General features: G+C 51.7%; 1 long non-coding RNA gene and 1 pseudogene across 11 annotated transcripts in view; both read left to right on the forward strand.

The window, feature by feature from the left end:
- The window catches only part of LOC139361026 (uncharacterized), a 570,651-nt gene that overhangs the window by 341,997 nt on the left and 212,931 nt on the right, over positions 1–15,723 (forward strand). The gene's annotated exons all lie outside the window — the stretch shown is intronic.
- The window catches only part of LOC139361022 (SH3 domain and tetratricopeptide repeat-containing protein 1-like), a 38,732-nt pseudogene that overhangs the window by 15,842 nt on the left and 7,167 nt on the right, over positions 1–15,723 (forward strand).

The raw sequence follows: 15,723 nt of genomic DNA on the forward strand, positions 1-15,723 counted from the left end.
TGTACAGGGAGACGCATTCCTTTCTGTTCTCATCACTGGTCCTTTCCTGGCTCTGCACCTGCCTGTCATGCGCGTCCGTGCGAAGAGACCACCAAACAGGCTTTGTGTGAGCAATAAAGCTTTTTAATCACCTGGGTGCAGGCGGGCTGAGTCCAAAAAAGAGAGTCAGTGAAGGGAGATAAGGGTGGGGCCGTTTTATAGGGTTTGGGTAGGTAAAGGAAAATTACAGTCAAAAGGGGGTTCTGTGGCGGGCAGGAGTGAGGGTCACAAGGTGCTCAGTATGGGAGCTTTTTGAGCCAGGATGAGCCAGGAAAAGGAATTTCACAAGATAATATAATCACTTAAGGCAAGGACTTCATTTTCACTTCTTTTGTGGTAGAATGTCATCAGTTAAGGTGGGACAGGGCATTTGCACTTCTTTTGTGATTCTTCAGTTACTTCAGGCCATCTGGGCATATACGTGCAAGTCACAGGGGATGCGATGGCTTGGCTTGGGCTCAGAAGCATGACATTGCCCTCTTCCCGACCTTCCCTACCTTTTCCCTCCTGTGCGGTTCTCTCACAAAGTGAATGGCCTCAGCCACAGCTTCTCTGCAGCTGCATCAGACTGTGGCGACAGGAGTGGTGGCTCCTGCAGGGCCTGCTGTCCCCACGGAGCCCAGTCTTGCTTGCGGCTGGAACCTGGTCACCATTTGCACCGAAAGTATGTAATTCTACAGAACGAGAGCCAACATGCTGGGAATGGAGGTGTCTTTATCACGGTGCTCTGCATATTTTAATCTTGGGTAGAAAGTATGGAAAAGTATGTGATACCTGTGGTTTGATGTCAGAAGGACATTGTGAACTTGATGTGGACTGAGGATGTTCAGGTGCAACAGGCACCCCGGCTTCATTAAATGAGACTTCCCCACCTCCCTGCCAGGCATGCACAGGTGTATGGCCACATCTTATGTGTCATCCTTATCTAGAGTGCGCCTTGTCATGCTTAAAGTTACATGATGATATTCTGCCTCATAGAGTAGGTCCCAAACCGCATTCAACACAGAAATATACTCTTGCTATTATACATAGAAAGGGCTTTCATATACCAAGCGGGAGAGCAGTCCTAAAATCTGGGCTGGAATCACAGAAGGAAGGTTTGGGAAGCAACAGATTCCCTAGTCCAAAGCTGGTTTTTGATGAACCTAGAAACAGGACCAAGAGAAGTGAATTTCCCTAAGGCCCTGACAGTGTCTCACGGTAGCATTTGAACCTAGCAGTTTCTTGACCTATTTCTTTCAATGATTAGTCATGCTTCCTCTGATTCCTATATAAACGTATTCCTCATTCATTCTTTTGTTTCAGTGAATTATTGCAGTGCTACCACGTAACAGTATTGGAGTCAAAATGTGGCAGTGTTTATCCCTTTCCAAGGTTTTTAGTTGCACAGTTTGTCAAAGTTGTGCTAACAGTTTCTTGTTGGTTGCAAGGTGTCCTTTCAGAAGCCAATTGTGTGGTGTATTGACGTTGATTGTTGGAGGTAGTTTGGTTAGAACGTACTTCGAGTGGCTGGCGTGGGCCTGGGGAACAGTGACAACTGCCTGCTTCATGGGCAGAGATGAAGTAATTGCTTCCTGGGAAGTACCATCCTCCTGGCCACACTCTCCAGCCCATTTCGTTTGTGTTGGTTTCCTCGCATCTGCACGTTTCTGGCTTCATGTGAGTCTCATTTATTGTAGCATATGACTTCAGGCTGTGGGGAAGAATGGCCATTTTAGCACAGAGATGCACACAAAGGAACAACTGGCTAAATGTGAGTGAAGACATTCTTAGAGGGGGTTTCATTTTTTTTATTCTTTAACAGGCAGTCTGGGAAGCATTCTGGACATGTGGCCTGCGCTGTCACAGTTCCTCCCTGCAGGATCCCAGATGTTTGGAGATTGTAGTGATAACTATTATCATTGAGAATGTCATTCTCACAGGCTCTAATAAGTCAGGATTTATTCAGTGTTAATTTGTTAAAGACAACTGTATTTCTAGCCAAATCCATGTGAGACGTTTCTCCTGGCAGTGTTGCTGGGGGTATTCCCGTGGCTTAGTCTTCGGGCAGCACACGCCTTTGAATACTGCTGAAGCTGTGAGTACCCAAAGCGCACTGGAGTACTTTTACCATACGGGGTGTTAGTCACTGATACACGTCTCAGTCAGACCTGATGGATTCTTGACCCCTTCCTTTCTTAATTTTTTAATTTTTATTTTTTATTTTTGTTTTTTAAGAGCATAACCCCTTAGGTGGCCACCATGAATCTCTGGTGTTTTCAGTTGGCTGCAGCCTATTTGCCGTCTCTGGTTCAAACATATTCGAAGCCTGATGATGCTTCCCTCGGTTGTTCTTCTGCTGTGTGACCTCCGTGCCCGCAGGGTTCAAGAGTGTCAGAGCTGGGAGCCACCTTCACAACTACCAGGGTTTCCGGAACCTCCTTTATCTAGCCCTGGGGACGGAAGAGGTGTCATCAGAGTCGGAGGCTTATTAGGGTTACACGCCATTGATAACAAATGAGGAGGTTTTCTTTTATATAAGGGGAGCTTCTTATAATGTGCTTTAGTAGGGTAAAGAAGCTTTTGAGATTTGCTTTCTCTGGAAAGATAATTTGTGATCCTGCTGTTGCTTTCAACAAAAATATAATTTGCATACCAGTGCATGTTGTATTACTGAGCACTGGCTGACAAATGGTTCTTAACTCATCATTCACTCCGCCACTGTTTCTTGAATGGCATATGTGTGCCAGCTGTAGTAGGAACTTGCTAGGCTCTAGGACTAACCCTTATGAAATAGGGGTCCTGGGGGAAGCAAATGCATATAACTATAAACGTTTGAGGGGATATCAGAGGGGTGCCTATAGGTACAAAAGTTTGTTCATTCATTGTCCCATCTAGGAGGTTTTGTGTCTTAGCAGCGTGTTCCATAGCAACCCATCCCTCTATCAAAATATTCATCATGTTATTTTGAAATTCTCTGCTTAGGTATGTGTTTTTCTGACTACATTTAGAACTGGTTAAGGACAGGCTATGGGGTATGTATTATATATATCTACACACACACATATATTTATATATATACACATTACCATTGTAAATATACTATATATTTATATATATACTCATATATATATTTCTCCCTCTCTATATATACATACACACCACACACATATATATACACACATATATATGAAATACACACACACACACACTTCTACTGCCAAGCACAGAAAGTCAATACTAGGCAAGAGTTCTTTTAGTGTTCATGAAAAAATAGATGTGTTAGTTGAGAGCGTCCTTAAGTTGCCAGGGGAAAGACAGGATGGATTCACAAAGGGAGATAGTGTGTTTTTTTTCCTTTGTTTAACTCTTGAATTCGAAATAATCCAGACTTATGGAAAAGTTGCAAAAATAGTACAGAGAATTCCCATATACTCTTCCCTCAGATTCCCCAAACATTTCACCCCATTTGTACTTTCTTTCTCTGTGGATATAATTTTTTTTTTCTGAAATGTTTGAGAGTGGAAGGTAGCATGCAGGCAGGGTGAAAGGCGGAAGGAGAGAGGTGGGTTGGGAGGCTTTTTTTTTTTTTGACCTTCTGAGATGGCGTTTCACTCTTGTCACCCAGGCTGGAGTGCAATGGCACGATCTTGGCTCACTGTAACCTCTGTCTTCTGAGTTCAAGTGATTCTCCTGCTTCAGCCTCTGGGATAGCTGGGATTACAGGCGCCCACCAGCATGCTTGCCTAAGTTTTTGTATTTTTAGTAGGGGCATTTCACCATTTTGGTCAGGCTGGTCTTGAGCTCCTGACCTCTGATGATCCACCTGCCTTGGCCTACCAAAGTGCTGGGATTACAGGCATGAGCCACTGTGGCTGGCGATTGGGAGGCTTTTGCAGTAACCCAGAGCGCTATGATGAGGGCTGGACCTGGTTGGAAATGATGAGAAAGGTGAGAAGTGGTTAGGTCTGGCATATATTTTGAAAGGAGAGTTTAAATGGGTTGGATGACAAGAGAGAGAAAAAGAAGTTTTAAGGATGATGTCAAGGATTTTGGCCTGAGTAACTGGAAGACTAGAGATGCTGTTATTGGGATTGGGAAGACTATGGGAGGAGTGGGTTATAGCAGGGGGAATCAAAAGTGTGTTTTCGGCATGCTAAATTTGAGGTCCAAAAAGGGATATCAAGAAGTGTTGGCTGGGCGCGGTGCCTCACGCCTGTAATTCCAGCACTTTGGGAGGCTGAGGCGGGCAGATCACCTGAGGTCAAGAGTTTGAGACCAGCCTGATAATTATTAAAATCGATCATTGATGTTTACTAATTAATCATATTATTGCTCCTGATACTGCAGGGGGTGTATACCTACCTGTGATGTTGTTCCTAATATCCAGGGACAGAGAGCATGATTTTAGTTTTAATATCACAGTAGGTATACACTCACCATGTGAAACTGATCCTAATATCCAGGGGGGTAGAATATGACATGACTCCCAACATAGCAATGAATGGACAGCCACCTGGTGATATTACTCCTAATATACACAGAAGAAGCGTATGATATTACTCCCAATATCCCAGGGAGGGTACAGCTCTTCTGTGATATGGTTCCTAGTATCTGGAGGGGGAGAGGATGATAATAATTCCAGTATCACAGGCTGTGTTCACCCGCCCTGTGATATTGTTATTAATATTCTGGAAGGGAGAGGATGATATGATTCCCCATAGAGCAGGAGGCGTACACCCAGCCTGGGATATTGTTCCTAATATCCATGGAGAGGAGAGGCTGATGTTACTCCCAATATGGCAGGGGGTGTACATCCACCCTGTGATATTCTTCTTAATATTCCAAGGCTGAGAGGTTGATACTACTCCCAGTATCGCAGACACCGTACACCCCCATGTGATATTCTTCCTGATATGTGGAAGGGGAGAAGATGGTATTAATCCCCATATCGCAGGAGGTGAACACCCACTTTGTGATATCTTTCCTAATATGCAGAGGGAGAGAGGATAATATTATTCCCAATATTGCAGAAGATGTACACGCTCCCCCATGATATTGTCCTTAATATTCCAAGGCACAGAAGACGATGTTACTCCCAATATCGCAGAAAGTGTACACCCCCCAGTGATGTTGTTCCCATGATCCAGGAGGGAAGAGGATGATATGACTTTCAACCCCTGCACCCTGCAATGCTCTCACCCTGCAACACCGACACCAGCTCAACCTGACATGGGACCAGAGGTGCTGGCTGGGGGTGTTCATTGCTTCTCTTTTCTCCCTTGCCAGACTCAGTAGAGGAAGCTGAGACCGAGCAGCCGCAGGAACAAGGTAGGTTTTGCCCGTGGCTCAGGCTTCCTCTGGTTATGGGCTGGGTCTTGGAGTAACACCGGGGGAGGGGACAGAGCTGAGTACAGTGGGCATTGGATGTGGCTGTCACCCCTCTGTGGTGTGGGCCGGGGACTTGAGGGACATCGCCTGAGGTGGGCCTGAACCTCCCGTCTACTCTGGCACTGGAGGCCGTGGGGTCCCACACTTCTTCCAATGAACATGCTGACCCCTGCCTGGTCACCGACCGAGGTGGGACATCCTTTCCACTGCTGGAGACCACATGTAGCTGTGGGTTCCTTCTTCATGACCTGGAGAAGCTGCAGTTCACCCTGTGCTCCGCCTCAGAGATGGGAGGCCACACTGCCCTCAGCGGGTAGCAGAATGCAGAGCTTTAGGTTGCAGGGGCCTCAACTGAGGTCCCTGAAGGGTCTGCTCCTTCCTGAGGGGAGCCAGTGGGGAAGGGAAGGCTGTTGTAGGTTTGCCTCAGGGAGGGGGTGGTTCCACCCTCTGCCAAAGTCACTGGAGCAAAGGCACGTGGCTCTCCAGCTGCCCCGGAGGCCAGGGTAGTGGCTGGGAGGGGCTGTGTGCCTCTGCCGGATTGGGGAGATTTCTTAGCTAATCTAGTGTAGTCAAGTCAGACATTTGCCTCTAAATCATATTTATTTATTTTTTTAATTCCAAGGCTTTACAGATGAATAAGGAGGCAGTTTGTACTGAAAATATTTTTTACATGTGAGCTTGAAACAGAGAGTCTGTTTAAATCTAGTTTTTTCCTTCCCAGTAATGCCTCCTTTCATCCCAGGTTTTCCAACAGGAAATGCGCTTGTTTGCTCACCTCTGGGAGGGGGCTTTGGCTAGGAATCCACCAAAGCCAGCAGGCACCAGTGGGCTGCTGGAGCACGCTGGCCTTTGTTAACCCTTTAGGAACTGTGGGCTTCAGGTTTTCAGACCATTGAAGGTGAAGGTGGCCACAGGGGCCTGGAAGCTTTCCCATCCTTCCTGCAGCGATGGTCCGTTTCCCTGCACGGAGATGGGTACATGGGTACAACAGCCCTGTCCTGTGCCGTCAGTGGCTTTACCAATTTTGCATAGCAGCTTTTGAGCTGATCAATAGCTCTGATTGGCTATTGAGGATTTCATGGATTCCTGTACCCCACCGGGGGGCCCAATATGCTGACAAAAGTTACATTTGTAGTTGTAGTGCTGCATATACATGGGTCCAGTTAGAAGGCTTTGATTCTTTCTAAAGGGAAAGGCATCTCTGAGGGATCACTGAGCTGACATAGTCTCCTAAAACCATGCTGTGAGGTGGGCGACAAAGCAGGACAGGAGGGTGATTTTGTAGGAGAGTCGGGCCACGGGCCGGCGTGTTCTCTCTGTCCCCATAGTGCCGGAGTTCCTGTGTGCTCCAGGCCTGGGTTTGCATTGCACATAATTCTCAAGGGCTCATGGCAAGCTGTGCCAGGGACACAGAGAGGGGGGATGTGGGGACCTTGTCCCCAGTGGACCAAGGACTCAATGCTGAACTCTAATCTGTCTAGGTGTTTTTGTGACTTGCAGAAATACCTCCACCTTGCCTGGGCCTGGAGCCACAGGCGACCCTGCCGAAGGTGAAGAATGTTCTAGAACAATGCAAGACCTGCCCAGGCTGCCCCCAGGAGCCAGCATCCTGGGGTCTCTGTGCGGCATCCAGCAACATGAGCTTGCAGGACCCCGAGGAGCCTTCCTTCTTCTTGGAAGCTGAGGACGACTGGGAGGACCCAGAGGCCCTGACCTCACTGCTGTGTTCCTGAACGCCCCCGGGTACAAGGCCAGCTTCTGTGGCCTGTATGGTGTGGCATGGCCATGGCTGAGCGGCATGTTCTGCAGCTTTAGCGACGAGGAGGAGCTGACTGGGCGCCTGGCACAGGCCTGAGGGGTGGCCAAGAAAGCTGGCCTCTTCATGGCCCTGGCCAGACTCTGCTTCCTCCTGGGGCGGCTGCGCAGCAGGAGGCTCAAGCTGTCCCGTGCCCGGGTGTACTTGGAGGAAGCACTGGGGTCCCTGGAGGGCAGCTTTGGGGACCTGTTCCTGGTGGTGGCTGTGTACGCCAACCTGGCCAGCATTTACCGGAAGCAGAACGGGAGAAGTGTACACAGGTGGTTCCCAAAGCCATGGCCCTGCTCCTGGGGACGCCGGGTCACATCTGCAGCACCGAGGTGGAGGAATAGCTCCTGCAGCTGGCCCTGCAGCAGATAGTGGGTGGCCAGAGCCTGCAGGCCACGGCCCGGGCCTGCTTCCTGCTGGCCAGGCACCATGTGCACCTCAAGCAGCTCGAGGAGGCCCTGCCCTTCCTAGAGCTGCTGCTGCTTTTGCACAGGGACTCGGGAGCCCCAGAGGCTGCGTGGCTCTCAGACTGCTCCCTACTGCTGGCTGACATCTACTCCTGGCTCCTACTCCTGGCCACAAGTGCCTGCCCCACCTCGTGCTGAGCCTGTGTCATGGTGGCCTCATTGAGGACACAGGACTCGCTGGCCGGCTCGCTAAGAAGCGTGAACCTGGTGCTCCAGAACTCCCTCCAGCCCCACAGCCGCCCCACCCAGACTTCCCACTACCTCAGGTGAGCGCTGGCCTCCCTAACCCCAGGCACAGGCCACGTGCTGCGCGGCCTTCTCCACACCAGCCTGGCCCAACTGTACAGCCACCGTGGCTATCACGGCCCAGCCATCACCTTCATGACACAGGCGGTGGAAGCCAGTGCTGTTGCCGGAGTCTGTGCCATCGTGGACCCCCTGGTGGCCCTGGCCTGGCTGCACGTGCTTCATGGACAGAGCCCGGTGGCCCTGAACATCCTGCAGTATATCCAGGATGCAGTGGTGGCCAGCGAGGACCAGGAGGGTATGATTGCCAACATGGTGGCCGTGGCTCTGAAGAGGACAGGCCAGACAAGGCAGGCAGCCGAGGGCTACTACTGCGCCCTACGGGCGGCTTGGTACCTGGGCCAGCGGAGGAACCAGGCAGTGGTGCTGGCCAACTTCGGGACCCTGTGCCTGCTCTGGGGTGCCAGAAGGCTGGCCCAGCACTACCTCCTGGAGGCTGTGCGGCTGTTCTCGAGGCTGCCCTGCAGGGAGTGTGGACAGGACTTCACCCACGTGCTCCTGTAGCTGGGCCACCTCTGCACCCGCCAGGGCCTGGCACAGCAGGACAAGGGCTACTATGAGTGGGCCCTTCTGGTCGCCGTGGAGATGGGCCATGTGGAGAGTGAGTGCCCCAGTTCCCCCTGTGCGCCTTCCGGGGCCACTCGGGTCAGGGCACACCTGGGGTTTGTGATTCGGAAACAAGGGGTGGTTTTTCCACCATCGAAAGTGCTGAGTCATGGCCAGCAGCAGATGTTGGCAAGCGCCCTGGGGACAGGCGGTTCCCATGCAGGGCCAGGTCCTCTGTGCCCTACTGAGGCAGCCAGCTCTTCCTGGTTTGCCCAGGGACCATCCTGCCTTGAGCATGGAAAGTCCTGCTTGCTGGGAATCCCTAGACATAACCCTGGGATCAAGGCAGGCTCTGCTGCACTGGGACTTGGGGCCCCTCCATGAGCCAGGCCCTGACACCGGTTCTTGTGCCCGTGTGATCTGCTTGGTATGTTGGCAGCCTGCGCACCTGTCATCCCACTTCACAGGGGACAGGGGGTGGGTGATTGCCCAAAGCCGCAGAGCAGTTCATGCAGAGTGTGTCAGGCCCCACCCACAAATGGGGCTTGTGGAGTCCTCGGGTGGCAGGGACTGAGTGTGGGAATGGAAGCTTCAGGCCAGAGAAGCCACAAAAGTGTGAGTGGTGTGATGGCGGGGCACCAGTTGGCCCCGGGTTAGGGAAGCCTCTTTAGTGTGGGACCAGAGGGTTGAGAGGATTTAGTCAAGTAATAGGTGGTGGGGGAGGGGCTGGTGGTGTAGCCTGTGTGAAGCACCAGGGATGAGCGAGTGGGGGTGAGTGAGCGGGAGTGTGAGCGGGGATGAGTGAGTTGGGGTGAGTGAGCGGAGGTGTGATGGGGGTGAGTGAGCGGGAGTGTGAGCGGGGATGAGTGGGTTGTGAGCAGGGGTGCGTGAGTGGGGTGAGCGAGCGGGAGTGTGAGCGGGGATGAGTGGGTTGTGAGCAGGGGTGCGTGAGTGGGGGTGAGTGAGTGGGAGTGTGAGCGGGGATGAGTGGGGTGTGAGTGGGGGGTGAGTGAGTGGGAGTGTGAGCGGGGATGAGTGGGGTGTGAGTGGGGGTGAGTGAATGGGGTGTGAGTGAACAGGAGTGTGAGCGGGGATGAGTGGGGTGTGAGCGGGGATGAGTGAGTGGGGTGTGAGCGGGGATGAGTGAGTGGGGTGAGTGAGCGGGAGTGTGAGCGGGGATGAGTGAGTGGGGTGAGTGAGCGGGAGTGTGAGCGGGGATGAGTGGGGTGTGAGCGGGGATGAGTGAGTGGGGGTGAGTGAGCGGGAGTGTGAGCAGGGATGAGTGGGGTATGAGCGGGGGTGAGTGAGCAGGGCTTATGCAGGGAGGTGCAGAGTTGGGAGCGGGTGGGTTGGGTGCTGGATGGTGAGAAGCTCTTCTGGAGAGCTAAGCAGGGCCTGGGGCCTCAGGCTGTGGCTTGGCCTTTTCCCCAAGAGCACTGGGGAGCCATGGGGTGCTATCGAACAGTCACTGCAGACTGAGCAGTGAACGGACAGTAGGTGGGCAGGGCTGTCTGAAATCTAGGCCACAGAGGATAGATGAGGAAGTTGAGTCCAGGAAAATGGCTGAGTCGAGGGATACTGTTGAGTCCCCTCTGTCTTGCAGCGCTTTGTCATGGCATCGTGAGACCACTCAGAGGTGCCTCCTGTGGCCTGGGCCAGAGCCCCAGGGGCTGTGACCAAACCTGCCCATTTCCCAGCACAGGCCTGGCACCCACTCCTGGCCCTAGGAGGGATGAGATTTTGGAAAGGACCATGTGAAGGGGCCCTGGTCCCACATATCTGCCCAAGGAGGGGTGGGGGGTTCTGACCCAGGCTTCTTCCCCAGGGGCATTCTCTGACTGGAAGGAGACCCTCCAGGAACCCAGCGCCCCAGCCCCCACTGCAGCCTCCGGTGGCTCCTGGCACAACAGCCTGTGGCACCTCCTCCTACGAGGCCCTCCCCGGTGTGCTGGGGGATTCAGACTTGGAAATGCAGGCCAGGGAACGGGGATCATGCTTCCCTGTCTCCCCACCCTGAGCTGAACAGTCGAGGAGACCGAGGGTGCCACTGATACCCCACATGCTTCCTTGGGGTCATTTTTGAGTCACTTTCGGTAGTTTGTGTCCTTCTAGGAGTGTGGCTGTTGTGTCTGGATGGTCTGATTTCTTGGTGTACAATTGTTCGTAGTGTTTTCATGGAATCCTTTTATTTCTGTCAGGTCGGCAATAATGTTTCCTCTTTCATTTCTGATTTTAGAAACTTGGGTTTTTATTTATTTATTTTTATTAGGGATGGGGTCTCATCATGTTCCCCCAGGCTGGTCTTGAATGCTGGCCTCAGCGATCCTTCCACTTCCGCCTCACAAAGCGCTGGGATGACAGGCGTGAGCCATGGTGCTCAGTCTCTGATTTTAGTCATTTGTGTCCCGTCTTTCTTTTCTTGGTCAGTCTGGAGAAATATTCGTCAATTTTGTTATTATCTTCAAAAAACCCACCTTCGGTTCTGTTGATTATCTGTTTTGTTTTTCCATTCTCTGTATTTTTACTTCCCATTTCCACTCTCACATTTATTATTTTCTTCCTTTTATTCACTTTGGGTTTAGTTCTTTTTCTAGTTTCTCAAGGTGGAAGGTTAAGTTATTGACTTGAGATTTTTCTTCTTTCTTTGAATGTAGACATTTACAGTTATAAATTTCCCTTTCAGTGCTGCCTTAGCTGCATCTTGGAATTTTTGATATGCTGCGCTATTTTTTTTTTTTGTTTTAAAGACAGAGTTGTGCTCTATTGCCCAGGCTGGGGTGCAGTGGTGCAATCTTGGCTCACTGCACCTTCTACCCAGGTTCAAGCCATTCTCATGCCTCAGCCTCCCGAGTAGCTGGAATTACAGATGTGCACCACCCCACCTGGCTAATTTTTTTTTTTTTTTTTTAATAGAGCGAGACGGGATTTCACCATGTTTCCCAGGCTGATCTCAAACTCCTGGACTCAAGAGATCCTCCCACCTCGACCTCTCACAGTGCTGGGATGAGAGGCGTGAGCCACCGCGCTGGCCCGGGCTGTGCATTTGTTTGCATTCTTCTCAAATTAGTTTTCGGTTTCCCTGATGGTCTCTTTGACTCACTGGTTGTTTAGCAGTGTGTAATTTCCACGTATTTTTGAATCTCCCACATTTCCTTCACTGTTGATTTCCAGTTTCATGCCAGTACAGCTGAAGAACACCTCTGCTTTGGTCTCAGTCCTTCTCCATTCACTGAGGCTCATTTTGTGGCCTGGCACATGGTCTGTCATGGGGAATGTCCCATGGGTACTCGAGAGGACGGTGTATTCAGCTGTTGTTGGGTGGCGTGTGTGACAGATGTCCATTCGGCGTACCTGGTTTCCGGTGTTAATCTCCGGAATGTTTCTGACACTAGAAAATCAGAAGCTTTTGACCGTTCCCAGTGCCCTGGCTTTGGGAGAGGCCAGTGAACCTGTGGGTTTGGAGCCTGGTGCCATGAGAGAAGCATGTGTGGGAACGCCAGGGGCCGGCTTTGAACCCCATTCCCCCAACATGATGCTGTGTGTGGCAGACATGACGCTTGGCTTTGCTCTCTCAGGGTTCCATCTGCGACAGGGGCTACTTGTGCCCCTGGCCTCATCAGCTCAGGCTGAAGGCGGCCCTGCTCCTGGCCAGAGGGGCTTTGTGAAGCAGAAATAGATGGCCTGGTGCAGGGGCCGAGCCTGGCCAGGACCTCGGCCCTGGGAGTTGTAAAGAAGGCCGGCCTGTACCATGAGCATCTGCATCAAGCTGTGCCCATGTCACGGTGTGCTCGGTGTCTGCCCTGGCACAGGTACATGGCCTGTCTGCACTCAGGCTCCCCGCCTATGGGGCCCAGGCTCACAGAGGTATGAAAGAGGCAAGCACGGCACCGGGGTCTCCGACCCCAGCCAGCCTCGCTTCGATGCTGGGAGACTAACGTCTTCCATTTTGTCCTCTGCCCAGGCCAGCTGCAGGCCGTCTAGCGGCTGTGCTACTTCTACAGCGCCGTCATGCCCAGCGAGGCCCAGTGTGTCATCTACCGCGAGCTCCAGCTCTCCCTGGCCCGCAAGGTGGCCGACAAGGTGCTGGAGGGGCACATCCTGAAGACCATCAGTCAGCTCTACCTGTCCCTGGGCATGGAGCAGTAAGGGCTGGCTTTGCAGTGGTGGAGGTGGGGGCGGGCAGGGCAGGGAGAGGGGCACAGGGAAGCTGGCCCAGGGCGCCAGCAGCCCCTCTCCTTTTGATCATTTGGTTCTTTGGCATCAGATGCTTTGAGCTGGTGGGCCTGGGGTCGTTCCAGGGCTGCTGCTGGCCCGTGAGTCCCAGCTTGAGCCTCCCTTGTTGGGTCAAAGGTCATCTCAACCCCAGCAGAGGCAGTACGTGCACTCTGGGCTGTTCTTCCTACTGTGGTGGCTTTTGTCGTCTGACCTCTGCCTGCCCCGAATCTTCCCTCCTGGCCTTCATCTGTCCCCTTAAATGTGACCACAGCAGCCACCTGTGGCTTCTCTCCCACAGAAGACAGAGCCAGTTGTGTCACCTGCTTCCCTGGGGCACGGTTTCCAAGGTCTCACGTCCCATAAGTGGCCTACTCGGCTTCCCCCAAGCATCCTGACCTGTTGGGGTAACCATGGCCCTGGCCACCCCACCCATAGGGCCCAGTGACATTGCTGCAGTCACACCCCCTCGAGTGTTGGACTTACTGAGAGAGCAGGGAAGGAGCCAGATTCCATGGCGACCCAGGAGACTGGCTCCAGTCTTGGCCTCAGGTTCACAGAAGGAAATGGGCCATTGTGCTAGAGCCATGCTTCTCAAAGTGTAGTCCCTGGACCAGTAGAGCAGCATCCATGTCACCTAGGAGTTTGTGGCAAGTGGGAGTTCTAGGGCCTGCCCCAGGCCTGTGGAACCAGAAGCTCTGGGGGCAGGGCCAGCAATCTGTACAGACCGGCCTCCGGGTGACTGTGATGCCTGCACACCTTGGGAACCATCGGCCCAGATAGCCTCTGAACACTAACGGCTCCTGGTGCATCTGGAGAAGACACAGGCCATGTCTGGGAGGCAGGGGAGATGGACTAGCACACTCCTCCTGCCACAGGACAGCATGATGCTCGATTCCCTCAGAAGGATGTCCTTCATCTTTTCCATGCCGTGTGTGTTCACCCTGGCCCTCCCAGCAGCCTGGGAAGGGCAGAACACTGCACACACGAGAGGGCCGTTCCCAGTCCCCACATTCCAGGTTCATCTGTCACCAGACCCACGGGTGGAGGCAGACTGGTTCCAGGAGGATGAGAGCCCTTGTTCTGACACCTGTGTCTGATTCCAGGGCCTACAAATCTGCTCTGGACTACACCAAACGAAGTCTGGGGATTTTCATTGACCTCCAGAGGAAAGAGAAGGAGGCGTATGCCTGGCTGCAAGCAGGGAAGATCTATTACATCTTGCGGCAGAGCGAGCTGGTGACCTGTACATCCAGGTGAGTGGCAAGGGATGCAGGAGGACCCCTGTGCTGTTCACTCTCTGTCCATCCACCCATCCATTCATCCTTCCATCATTTATTTACCTGTTCATCCTTCCATCCATCCATCCATTCTTCTGTCCATCCATCCATCATCCATCCATCCACCATTCATCCATCCTTTTATCATCCATTTATTCACCCGTCTATCCATCCATTCACCTGTCCATCCACCCATCCATTCATCCTTCCATCTTCTATCTGTTTACCTGCTCATCCTTCTATCCATCAATCCATCATCCATCCATCCATCCATTCTTCCATCATCTTCCCATACACCTGTGGGTCCTTCCATCCATCCATCCATCATCCATCCATCCATCCATCCATCCTTCCATCCTTCCATCATCCATCCATTCATCTGTTCGTCTTTCCACGAATCCATCCATCCATCCATCCATCATCCATCCCTCCGTCCATCCATCTATCATCCATCCATCCTTTTATCATCCATTCATTCACCTGTCCATCCATCCATCCATTCACCTGTTCGTCCATCCATTCACCTGTTCGTCCATCTATCCATCCTTCCATCTATCTTTCCATCATCCATCCAACTGTTCATCCTTCTATCCATCTATCCATCCATCATTCTTCTGTTCACCTCTTCGTCCATCCATTCACCTCTTCGTCCGTCCATCCATCCATCCTTCCATCCATCCATCCTTCCGTCCATCCATTCTTCTGTCCATCCATCCTTCCATCCATCCTTCCATCCATCTTTCCATTATCCATCCAACCATCTTCCATCCATCCATGATCCATCCATTCACCTGTCCATCCATCCATCCATTCATTCATCATCCATCCTTTTATCATCCATCCATCCATTCACCTGTTCATCCATCCCTCCATCCATTCTTCCATCCTTTCATCATCCATTCACCTGTTCATTCTTCCATCCATCCATCATCCATCCATCCTTCCATCATTCATCCACTCGTCTGCTCATCCTTCCATCCATCCATCCATCCTTCTATCATCCATCCATTCACCTGTTCATCGTTCCATTCACCTGTTCATCCTTCCATTCATCCATCCATCATCCATCCATCCATCCATTCGTCCACCCATCCATCCATTCGTCCATCCATCATTCATTCATTCAGCCACCATCCATCCACCTGTTCATCCATTCATCCATCCATCCTTCCATCATCCGTCCATTCACCTGTTCATCCTTCCATCCATCCATCCTTCATCCATCCATCCATTTATCCATTCATCCATATATCCATCAATCCATCTATCATCCATCTATCCTTCCATCATCTATCTACTCACCTCCTGTTCATCCTTCCATCCATCCATTTATCCATTCATTCATCCATCCATCCTTCCATCCTTCCATCATCCATCCATCTTTCCATCATCCATCCTTCCATCATCCATCCATTCATCCGTTCATCCTTCCATCCATCCATCATCCATCCAGCCATCATCCATCCATCTGTCCATTCATCCATCCATCCTTTTATCATCCATCCTTCATCCATTTATCATCCATCCATTCACCCGTCTATCCATCCATTCACCTGTTCATCCATCCGTCCATTCATCCTTCCATCAACCATCCATTCACCTGTTCATCCTTCCATCCTTCCATCCATCTACCTGTTCATCCTTCCATCCATCCACCATTCATCCATCCACCATTCATCCATCCATCATTCATCCATCC

The sequence above is a fragment of the Macaca nemestrina genome, assembly GCF_043159975.1.
Source record: "Macaca nemestrina isolate mMacNem1 chromosome 4 unlocalized genomic scaffold, mMacNem.hap1 SUPER_4_unloc_1, whole genome shotgun sequence".
Classification (NCBI taxonomy): domain Eukaryota; kingdom Metazoa; phylum Chordata; class Mammalia; order Primates; family Cercopithecidae; genus Macaca; species Macaca nemestrina.